A 13148-nucleotide genomic window follows, 5' to 3' on the forward strand; every position below is an offset into this window, starting at 1 on the left:
GTGAACTCACTGCTAGGTTTTGACCATTGCCATTATTAGATAGTTCATATTACGAGCTTCATTTTGATATGTGGTTCGTTTGAATCCGATGTACGTTTAGGAGAAACGACCGTTTTAAGTAATGGCGTTTTGCGAACGAACCATTACCCCTCGCCTTACTTTGAAACATAGGTTAAAGACCTTAAAGGACTAATTGGAGTATGAAACATTTATGTAAAGTGTATTAGGAAGTTGGTAAGGCACTCGCGAAAGAATCGCCTTAAAACCCTTAATGGTTAATTTATTAAAAATGGTGGAGCTGAGGGTACTCGAGCGACTTAAGTGAATCGTTAAGCGCAAAAACGAACGTTAGGGTCTAATTGGTCAAAGTATAGATTCATAAGCGACTTTGGTTTAATTCCAACTTATATGTTGTTTATAGGTTATCAGACTCATCCCAATCCATTTGTAACCCCCAGTCGCTCAGGCAAGTTTTCTACCCGTATAACTGTTGTTGTGATGTATATGTGTATATGCATTATCTTGTGATAGATGCATGATTGTTATTAGCAAATTCTTGCGCTATATTGGAGCATGTGATATGGTATATATGCATGTCTGTTTAGTAATCTTGATATATATCTGTTGGTTCAAATGCTTATAGTTGCATAATACCTATGCTAGAGATAAGCAGTAGTTGCGTATACCCTGAGAATAGGGGACCCAAAGGTGAACCCTTTTCTAAAACCGGGAGTAGATGTTCCCGAATATATGATATATATATATTTATATATATATATATGTGTATATTGATATAGTTTTCAAAACTATTTATCGAATAAGGTTTATTCGATAAGTTTATATTATTTAATGAATATTACTTGAATATTCATTCGAGGACTTATGACTCAGTTTATATTATTTAATGAATATTACTTGAATATTCATTCGAGGACTTATGAATCAGTTTATATTATTTAATGAATATTACTTGAATATTCATTCGAGGACTTATGACTCAGTTTATATTATTTAAGGAATATTATTTGAATATTCATTTGAGGACCTATGACTCCGATTATTTACTGAATAATATTCTTTATTTTATTAAAGAATAATGTGTTGATAATCAAACTTACTTTTGATTATTCAAATAAAGATATTACTTTCGTATAAGTATATCTTTGGTTATTTACTATTCATTTCAAGTATAAGTTTTACAACTTCTACTTCAATTATTTTTATAAAGATTATTGTTTATGGGAATGTTATTTTAATAATAATATTAAGATATTTTCTAATATATTGGGACTGATTTACTTTATTAAATTAGCATTACTCCAAACACTCTTTAAAGTGTTTTCGGATCCCAAAACTCATTTTTTTATATATTTAAGATCTTCCTTTTAAAGGGATTTAAATACTCGCTCAAAACCGGAGGGATCCGGCTCTGTGGTGTATTTTATATTTGCAACAAGGTTGCTGTTTTGGTAAATGAATTGATTACTTACCCAACGTTCGGGAAGTAAGTCCATCTATCGAGTCGGCATAAGCAACATGGGCTCGGTGGGCATCCATGAAAGTGTAAATGGCTCAGTGGGAGTCCATCAAATGCGTAAGTGGCTGAGTGGCAGTCCAGCATAAGGTCCTATTGCGACCAGGGTGATGACCAGTGGGGAATTCGTCCATCTACTAGTAGAAAAGGTTACTTATTGGTATCTTTGCCTGATCATCAAGATACCGGGTTTATGCCACAATTCTTTTCCTTTCCAAAAATTCATTGGATGTTACAAACTCTGTTCATACTTTACATGACAGAGGTTTTCAGGAAATATATAAAGAGATATATATGTGGATATATATATCGGGACTTAATGAAGTATATCATAACTTCATTTCATTCAATAATACTTCAAAGATTTAATCTATTCAAATCTTGTTTTGTAGTCTCATCTATGTGATGAACTGTTGAAAGCTCATTATACTTTGAACAGTGGTAGTTCAAGTAGCTTTATAAATGATATAAGTATATTGGAGTATCTTGTAACTTCATCTTTTAAACTTATATCTAGTAAATGATTACCTTGTGCATGTCAAAGATTTTCAGAAGAAAAAAAACGTTGAGAAATGATTACCTTCATTATACATATTATTTTGGTGGGCTTGTTGCTAACCCTTGCTTTCTTCTTTCATCACACAACAACAGATAGAAAAGATGAACAGGACTAAGCTTCCAATTGGCAAGCGGTTAGGAAACGTTCCGCAGTTTTCTGGAAGCGTTGATGCCGCTGTAGCTGAGGTAGAAATTACCAATAGGCTAGACTTTCAAACTTATATCTAGTAAATGATTACCTTCATTATACATATTATTTTGGTGGGCTTGTTGCTAACCCTTGCTTTCTTCTTTTATCACACAACAACATATAGAAAAGATGAACAGGACCAAGCTTCCAATTGGCAAGCGGTTAGGAAACGTTCCGCAGTTTTCTGGAAGCGTTGATGCCGCTGTAGCTGAGGTAAAAATTACCAATAGGCTAGACTTTCAACTTCTGATGTACCAGACTTATGTACCTATATGAATTGTAATAATGGCAAAGAAATGTAAAATTATTCAGAAATCTTTTTAAGGTGTAACGGTTTATAATTGTGGAATATAAGGACTTGTGATATCTTTGGGTATTCATCTCTGAGACTATAACTTGTGGTGTGTGTGTATATTGTGGGGTCACAGTACTCCGTAGTGGGTTGACTGTTAAGATTAAGTACTGATAAGGGAAATGGAACTCGTGACATCACGAATCCCCGACCCCGGATTTGGGGGCGTTACTATAGTTTTATTATTATTTATTTCTACTATCTGCTTAATATTGAACCTACAGGGTCACACCATAAAAGAGAATGATTTAATGGTGGAGGAATTAATTAATAATGGCTGATAATTATTTATTTATGAAATAAATAATTAATTGGCAAATTTAATAATTGATTAAATGAGATTTAATTGATTATAAATTAATTAAGAAAAGGTTCTTAATATTATTAATTAAGAATTTAATTTTTGGAAATTAAATCAAGTGAGAGAATTATTTCTAAAGAGTTTAGAAAAAAGGATTAATAATTAAAAGGTGTTTTAATTATTAGTCAGAATAATAAAGGGTTAATAATAATAATATTTTATGGGAAAATTTTCAGCTGAAAATTTTCCCTATAAATATACTATTATAAACCCTATTTTTGCCTCAACCAAAAAGATTTACAAAACCCTAATTCTCTCCATCTCCTCCTCCTTCATTACATCGTTTTCTTGGTGGATACCGGTGGAGTGCTTCACACTTGAGGAGCAGCTGCTAAGGATCTCCGTTCATCGTTTTTGGATCGCCATTAAAGACCTCCATCTTTCCATTAACGTAAAGCTTCTTAAGGTAAACATACTGAACTACGAATTAAATATTATTTTTCGCATGGATCCTGCGGAGGGTTTCGGTTTTTTTAAGATTTAAATTTACGTTTTCGCTGCGTTTATATGCTAAAAACCCTTCAATGACATCAGAGCTACTTGCGAAAGATTTTTAATTCGTTTATGTGTTTAACTATTTTCGATATATGAGCATGTACGTGATTCGCCATGATTTGATGTTGATATAATATGCTTATATATGTATGGTTTTGAATATATGATATTCATGTGAGTTGTATAACCATAAGATGATTATGTAATCTGTGTATATACTGATATATACATGATTTATGTTTGTTCTAATTATAAGAATCATATTAGATATGGATTCTGAATTGGCTGCTGCATATTTGCTCAAATCTGGGTCTGGTGTCCGTTTTACGCAAACAAATACCCTATTCCATAGGTAAACGAGCGTCTGAACAAAACTGATAGCTAAAGCTATCAACGACTCGTTTTTAAGGCGTTTGACGTCTTTTACTGCCCGTAAACAGTGATTCCTGTTTTTCTGATTTGATTCTGATTTTTCTAATTTTTGTCATATTTTCTTTTTATGATTAGATCATGGATAATATGATATGTTAAAATCAGATTATGTGTTTTAACATGCTTTTATGTGTTGTATGTGCTGGTGGATGGTTATGGCCTTTCGACCTTAGTTTAATGGTTTTGGTTTTGGTTTTAAATACGACTTGCATGTCGTCAATCTTTGTAATCATAAATCTCGAATGTAACTCGAGTTATTCTTGTAAGTTCATTAGATTAGTTTTACTTTCAATCATGTAATGTAATTGAAGACTTAAGAAGGCTATCCAATGGAGGTGATACAAAGAAGAAGACTTATGTAATAAGTAGTTGTATTTATTTCCATCACCATATTAGATTGACCTTGATCTTTATCATGAGCTTGATAAAGATCACATAGGATGGGGCCATAACCAAACACATTTACTTTATTGCACTTTACATTTACTTGTTTATTTAATTTTATATATGAGATATATGCCTATGTTTACCATGCGATGATAGATTTAGGTGAACTTAAATCAATATAAGGCGTGCTCTAGAAAATCTAGAATAGGAATCGTTTCTTGCCTTAACAATAAATATTATGAATACGATCATGAGATTCTTGTGTTTATGAAACACGTAATTGAATATGAATTTTTAATATTGAGAGAAAGGATGATTCTATCAACAACAGATTTCTATCTGTAAGAAAGGGTTATTAAGTAAAGCCTCTTGACAATGCTCCACCCGATCTGGGAATCATCTGATTATCGATTATTGATTTGAAATATTTAATTTAAAAGGAAGAATCTCTTTATAATATGATTATGATTGTAACGTAATATAACCCCTCTAAAATTAATTAATATCAAGTAGTAATTGGCCAATGACACAACGGGCTTGTGTCGGTCATAGCCTTCCAACATGGTAGAAAGTGGTTCTTATTTTTAAATCATTATCATTTCGTGCTACAGCCGAGGGCTTTGATTTTGAAATAAGAAATACTTGTCTATTACATAGAGATGTATACATTGAATTAGAATCTAAAGGTCTGTACATGCTATAGCCGTGGACCGTTGGAGACTGATTCAATTATACGAAATGTTGGGTTAGACTTGACTTAGAATATTGAGTTTGTCGTGGCACAGTCGTGACTCAATTATTCAAGAGGCTAAACTTATATTAGGGAATAACATAAGATGTAATTGACAAGAGTTGTCTGCCTATTGAACATCACATGACGTTTCGTGCCACAGTCGAGGTTGTGTGATGGAATGTAGGATCCCTATTCCCACTAGCATTATGAATGCTTAATTTTCACTTAGGGGGTTAAAAAAAATAGATAAACTAGTGGGAGACACTTATGAATAAAGACCCGATTCATATAGTGTTTTGAAATGAAATTGAATATTTGCTAAGTGTTGTTATGTGTTTATCATTTACAGATTTACTATATTTATCATGTCTTCTGTACTATCACTCCGGAGCATACTAGATGCTCACAAGTTGACTGGTCCTAATTTAGCTATTTGTTTTCACTGTAACAAGTTGGGGCACTGGAAGAGGAACTGCAAGGTTTACCTTACAGAATTGAAGAAGAAGAAGGGTAGTAAGACTACCGCTTCTGATTCAGGCATGTTCATGATCGAAGTTAATATGTCGCTAGGTCAAATTTCTACTTGGGTATTAGATACCGCCTGTGGTTCTCATATTTGTAATTTGTTGCAAGGACTAAAGGGAAGTAGGATTCTTGAAAAAGATGAGGTGATTCTACGTATGGGCGGAGCAAGGGTTGTGGCTATATCTGTAGGATCATTTAGTTTACATATGCCTACGGGCAAGACTATTATTCTGAATAATTGTTATTACGTTCCCTCTATTGTAAGGAATATTGTTTCTTTCCCTATGTTGGATTTGGATGGTTTTTCATTTATTATTAAGAATAATGAATGTTCTATCCTTAGAGATAATGTTCTTTATGGACGTGGTATAATAAATAATGGTCTGTATGTATGTGACGTAGAGCATGATTTACTTCAGATTGAACAAACTAATAAAAGAAAACGAGATGATGAAAATCTGACCTATTTATGCCACTGTAGGCTAGGTCATATTAGTGAAAATAGACTGCGGACATTGCATAAGGAAGGGTTACTTGACCCCTTTGATTTTGAATCATATCCTACATGCGAGTCTTGTCTATTGGGTAAAATGACCAAATCTCCATTTAGTAGACATGGAGAGAGGGCTGCAGATTTGCTAGGATTGGTACACAAAGATGTATGTGGACCAATGTCTACGCAAGCCATGGGTGGATTTTCGTACTTCATTACTTTCATAGATGATAGATCTAGATTCGGATATGTGTATTTGATGAAACACAAGTCTGAAGCCTTTAAAAAGTTCAAAGAATATAAACATGAAGTGGAGAAACAAACCAAACACAGTATTATAACTCTTCAATCAGATCGAGGTGGTGAATACTTGAATGGAGAGTTTCTAGATTATCTCAAAGAAAATGGTATAGTCTCCCAGTGGACTCCTCCATATACTCCACAGTTAAATGGGGTATCTGAAAGGAGAAATCGAACTTTGTTAGACATGGTTCGGTCCATGATGAGCTATGCGAATCTTCCAGTATTCCTATGGGGTTATGCATTGGAAACCTCAACATATTTACTGAATAAGGAGCCTTCCAAATCTGTTCCTCAAACACCATATGAGATATGGAAAGAAAGGAAACCGAGTCTTAAACACGTTAAGATTTGGGGATGTCCAGCTTATGTCAAGAAAGTTGACCCAGATAAGCTGGAATCTCGATCCGTAAAATATAATTTTGTGGGATATCCTAAAGAGACTTTGGGGTATTACTTTTACACCGATCATCGGGTGTTTATCTCCATACATGCTACCTTCTTGGAAAAGGAGTTTATCCTTGAAGGAAACAGTGGGAGCAAAATTGAACTTGATGAAGTTCAAGAAGCACAAACTAATACGGATCAAGTGGAAACACCTGTTCAGACTGAACAACCTTCTGTGGAACAGCCCATTCGTAGGACAGGGAGAGTGTCTCGCCAACCTGAGAGGTATTATGGCCTTATCATTGAGAATGACAATGAGTTGTCAATCATTGATGATGACAACCCTGTGACCTATAATGAGGCTATGAGTAGTGTTGACTCAGAGAAATGGCATAGTGCCATGAAATCTGAAATGGAATCTATGTTTACCAACCAAGTATGGACTCTGGTTGAGGCGCCTGAAGGTGTTAAGCCTATTGGGTGCAAGTGGGTATACAAGAGAAAGATTGGAGCAGATGGCCAGGTGGAGACCTATAAGGCCAAGCTCGTGGCAAAATGATTCAAACAAAGGCAAGGGATTGACTTTGATGAAACTTTTTCGCCTGTAGCCCTGTTAAAATCAATTTGGATTTTGCTTGTGATTGTTGCTTACTACGACTATGAGATCTGGAAAATGGACGTGAAAACGGCCTTCCTCAATGGGGAACTTGAGGAGAAAGTGTATATGGCATAGCCAGAGGGTTTTCTTTCCAAGGGAAATGAACACCTAGTGTGTAAGCTGCTGCGAACCATATATGGTTTAAGGAAAGCTTCTTGTAGATGGAACATCCGTTTTGATGAGACAATCAAAGAGTTTGGTTTTATCAAAAACATAGATGAACCATGTGTCTACAAGAAGGTTAGTGGGAGCGCGATAACATTTCTTGTATTGTATGTGGATGACATACTTCTTATAGGAAATGATATACCGATGCTACAATCAGTCAAAGTATGGCTATCAAAGAACTTCACCATGAAGGACTTGGGAGAAGCATCCTACATTCTCGGAATGAAGATCTATAGAGATAGATCTAGAAGAATGATAGGTCTTACCCAGGGTACATACATCCAGAAAGTGCTTAAAAGGTTTAGCATGGAAAACTCCAAAAGAGGTCTCATACCGATGAGCCATGGAGTGTCCCTTTCTGAAAAAATGTCTCCTAAGACACCTGAGGAAAGAGAGCGTATGAGTAAGATTCCTTATGCTTTAGCAATAGGATCTATCATGTACGCGATGTTGTGTACAAGGCCTGATTTTGCTTATTCAATTAGTGTGACGAGCAGATATCAGTCTAATCCAGGTGAAGACAACTGGAAAGCAGTGAAAAACATCCATAAGTACTTGCGAAGGACTCAGGACATTTTTCTAGTTTTTGGTGGTGAATCTGAGTTGAAAATAGAGGGTTATACTGACTCTAGTTTTCAATCATAAAGTGATAGCAAATCCATGTCAGGGTACGTGTTTACTCTGAATGGTGGTGCAATTCAGATTGTTGAAAGAGGAGATCTCAACGTCGAGAGAGTTGACACACATAACAACATAGCAGGCCCACTCACAAAGCCACTTTCTCAGAGTCACTTTGATCGTCATAAAGACAAGATGGGTATTAGATACCAGAGTGATTGGCTTTAGTACAAGTGGGAGATTGAAAGAGATATGTCCTAAGTCCAATCATGTATGAGGATTTAGGAATAACTTTTATGTAATCTGTTTTGATTTCATTGATATTAATAAAAGACTTATTTTGTTTTTATTGCGGGCTCCATCTATTTAAATGTTTAAATAAGATATACCACAGTTTAGAGTAAAGTTTTTTATGGATTGTGATGAGATCATAATAATGAGACCTAAAAGATGATAACTCTAAACTTAAATAGTTCTTGGTCATAGGATTACTAACTGGTAATTAATAATCCGCAAAGATCGGTACATACTATGCTTGCTTCATTATGAATGATGTCTGTTCTCATAGACATTTGTGTGGTGACACTATAGCTAGTATGTAGGTGCTTATTATAGAATAAGTTCACTGAACATGACTCACACAGCTGAACAACTGATGGAGTTCACTCATGTGTCAGCAGTTGTTCACATAGTGATAGTTGTACAAGTATCCTTAGACTTGAGGTCATCATAGTCATCTTGTGTACACTGAACTATGCTTTGGTTTAGTTCTTAGTCTCAAGGGATAATTATAAGGGCTCTACTGGGTATAGGAATTTGTACACGAAGATAGTGTATGATCAATAAAGGATCTACCCCTTCCAGTGTAGGAAGAGAATGTTCAATGCTGATCCACTTATGTTAGTTCAGGAATCTCTAGCCAGAGTGAATGAAATTAGAAAGGAGTTTCTAATTTACATTAAATAGAACTAAGCATAGTGAATGGGAAAGCAAGTGATTAAATAAGATAGGCTTGACACAAGTTCCATGCCTTGTATTTAATCGTGACATTGCAGGGTAGAAGTAATTGATTGTACGGTAACTACTCACTGAATAGCTTCTTGATATTCTAAGCAGTGAATTCGTATTATCCAGATAGTCGCGATATGCTGAGAAGTATCCCTAACGATGTAGAATAAATATGATTAATTAATTAATCATATTTAATGAATTAGAGAATTTATATAAATAATGATAAAATAGTTTTATTATTATTTATTTCTACTACCAGCTTAATATTGAACCTACAGGATCACACCATAAAAGAGAATGATTTAATGGTGGAGGAATTAATTAATAATGGCTGATAATTATTTATTTATGAAATAAATAATTATTTGGAAAATTTAATAATTGATTAAATGAGATTTAATTGATTATAAATTAATTAAGAAAAGGTTCTTAATATTATTAATTAAGAATTTAATTTTTGGAAATTAAATCAAGTGAGAGAAAGAGTTTAGAAAAAGGATTAATAATTAAAAGGTGTTTTAATTATTAGTGAGAATAATAAAGGGCTAATAATAATAAAATTTTATGGGAAAATTTTCAGCTGAAAATTTTGCCTATAAATATACTATTATAAACCCTATTTTTGCCTCAACCAAATATATTTACAAAACCCTAATTCTCTCCATCTCCTCCTCCTTCATTACATCGTTTTCTTGGTGGATACCGGTGGAGTGTTTCACACTTGAGGAGCAGCTGCTAAGGATCTCCGTTCATCGTTTTTGGATCGCCATTAAAGACCTCCAACTTTCCATTAACGTAAAACTTCTTAAGGTAAACATACTGAACTACGAATTAAATATTATTTTTCGCATGGATCCTGCGGAGGGTTTCGGTTTTTTTAAGATTTAAATTTACGTTTTCGCTGCGTTTATGTGCTAAAAACCCTTCACCAAGGAGGATACACCATCCATTTTTCTTGATCATGAAAGGGAACTGGAGAAAGGATCAACTCACAAAGTCAAGATCATTATAAGTGATAGTGGAACTGAATTCAAGAACAACACTATTGTAACAACCCCAAAATAACACTAAAAAATATAACTGAATAAATACAAAGTTATTACAAACGGCTATTAACAACAGAATCCAGGATTGCAAAGGTTCAGGATTTGAACAGTCCCATACTACATCTATTACAACTTATATTTAAAGCTACGGGTCCTCACCCAAACGCCAACTATACAATCTGAGCTCTCACATAAGCCTCAGCATCTCCACCGGTAGACTTACGAGCAGTCTGCTTGAATCTAACCATACTTGCTAGCTGAAATGTCATAAATGAAAAACAAGAAGTGAGCCAAGCGCTCAGCAAGGTATATCATAAAACAGAATTTAACATCATAGCAATTTATATCTGGAAATTGAGGTGTATGGCATCATTTTTCAAGTCAAAAACATTTGTAACCAAATCATTGCTTAAAATCATTTTATGACACTACGGATTACAGTCGGTGATCAGCCGCAAAACAAACCTGAACCTCGTTGGATTCTTAACAATTTAATGGGATCCCTAGGCATCTTTTAAGCCTAGCATAATAAGTGTGAAAGGGACTTGCGTCTTAGTCCAATTCACCAATCTCAAGAAAACATTCTTTTATTTAAAGAGCAATTAACTTTTATAAAACTGATGCCAATGAGAACTTTACAAAGATCTATACAAAGGGGTTTAAATCATCAATCAAGGATTTCGAGTTAAGAAACTCTTATCAGAATGATGTGACTTCTCACTAGCAGGGTTTTCAAGGATAGTCATCAATGGTTTTATAACCAAGGAAGAAAGTATTGAAAAAGAGTCATCACGTTGTTCCATAAGATAGAGGTCTCAAATCTGAGGGTTATATGAGGGATATATCTAGTGACAAAATTTGGGTATAATGGTAAGGATTTATGTAAAGAGTTGGTAACTCGGAGGTGTAAGAGTAAAAAAGAATAGCGGTTAATCAAGAGAGATCACCTATGAGGTTTTATAGTTTATAAGGGTATAATTTTTATAAGCGTATGCACAACATTTGTAAAATCTCAATCTAAAATCAGAATATTTGCAACAATATATCATGGTGACAATAATATTAAAAATATCAATATACGAGCATGTTATCATAATTCAAAGGAGTGATTCGGAACATTTGCAATATATCTTAATAGTTCAGAATAATTCTCAATATATATATATATATATATCTCGAGAGGGTCAATGGACACTTGCAACATGTCAATAATGTACGGGAACACTTGCAACATATAGAATTGATAAGGGTAAAACACTTGCCTTAAGAAGGTTGGACTAACTCTTGTCTTGATCGTGGAAGCAACCTGGAGCACTACTCGACTTTGACGGCAAGCTTACTACCTTCTCCTGATCCCACACAAAATGTTAGACCTCATCAAGATACACTCTCACAGAAACTCCATACTGATTAAGGATTTCAAAACATATTGGCACTTAGGCCTAACTACACATTCGACTCTTTACTAATCACTTATTATGCTCAAATAATCATTTAGGATCATATAACACATTTAATCACATAATATACAACTTTGATATAATGGTGCACTATTGAGTATTGAATGATCTCACTCAACCAACACGATTGACTCGAAGTGCTTCCTAGTCTAATGCAACCCAACTAGCTCTCCAAGTTTTGAAGTGCCTTTACTAGACAAACTCCATTTCACTTAGCCACACCTATGGCCTAACCTTATTTTAGCCTCTTACTAATTATTAGACAAAATGGTTAACTCAGACCCCACCTCTAAGGATGCAAAAATCTAAGTGCAAGGACAATGTGCTCCTAAAGATTTTAAAAGAAGAAATGTTTTATTTCTCTATTTTTATTATTAATTTTTTTATGAATACAAAAGAAAAAAGCATACTTGTTTTGTGAGTGATTTGATCATGATTTTTGTGCATAAATGATTGAATTTTAAATTAATTTTTGTTAATATTTGTCTTTTAAAAACCATTACTGGTGGATCTCTTGATACTATGTTATAAATTCTCTTGATACTAAGTTATGTCATCTCAGTTTTATAAAACACATGTACTAAAGTAGATTGTAGAACAAATGTTATTCACTAAAAATCAAGTTAGGTTAATTTGTAGAAGGGGGTTGAATACAATTTAAAATTTAAATTTACAAAATGATATGTTCTTGGGACATTAAATATGAACACCGGTATTAAAAATTTCAGGTGGTTTGTTTTCAACTTGCCACATGAGGTTTATTTAAAGAAATAATTTGTTACAATTACATGAGTAATCTCACAGTTGCGGTTAATAGTATCTCACTTAGAGAATGATCTCTCTATCTCTTTTGCTCTCTGAACATGTAAAACCTCTTTCTTGAGTGAAACATTTGCTACTACATGGTTTATAAATCACCAAGTCACAATGATTGATAGATAATACATAACACATTCATCGAGGTCCAGCAAGATTGCATCTTCATTCTCTTTCTCGTGAGGCTTGACAAATGAGGCTAGATTGTATCCTGATATATTGCTTTGAATATCCCTCTAATTTGTCATGCATGGAAATAAAATGTTTTTTCTTCTATAGAATCCAAGATCACATGTAAAGTTTATCTTGGCTTCTATCTTCTTTATTGAGATTCCCATCATCCCATGTGCTTTGTCAGACTCGACACTTGACCGTCGTCTATTCGCTATCACCAGCTATATAATTTCTCTTACTCGGTGATAGTCACTTGATTAGCCGTTGATGGCCTGATATTGCTAGCCATTGATGTTGTATCTTCATTTAGCAGTTGGTAGCTCACTTTCACTTAATCAGGATTATATGGCATCGAGTATTTATATATTTAACCAACCTATTCTAGATTATCCATTGGGTCAACATGACTTCTGAATGAATAACATCATTGCTATATAAAACACTGAATCT

This window comes from Apium graveolens, chromosome 6 (assembly GCF_009905375.1).
Source record: "Apium graveolens cultivar Ventura chromosome 6, ASM990537v1, whole genome shotgun sequence".
NCBI classification, from domain to species: Eukaryota; Viridiplantae; Streptophyta; class Magnoliopsida; order Apiales; family Apiaceae; genus Apium; species Apium graveolens.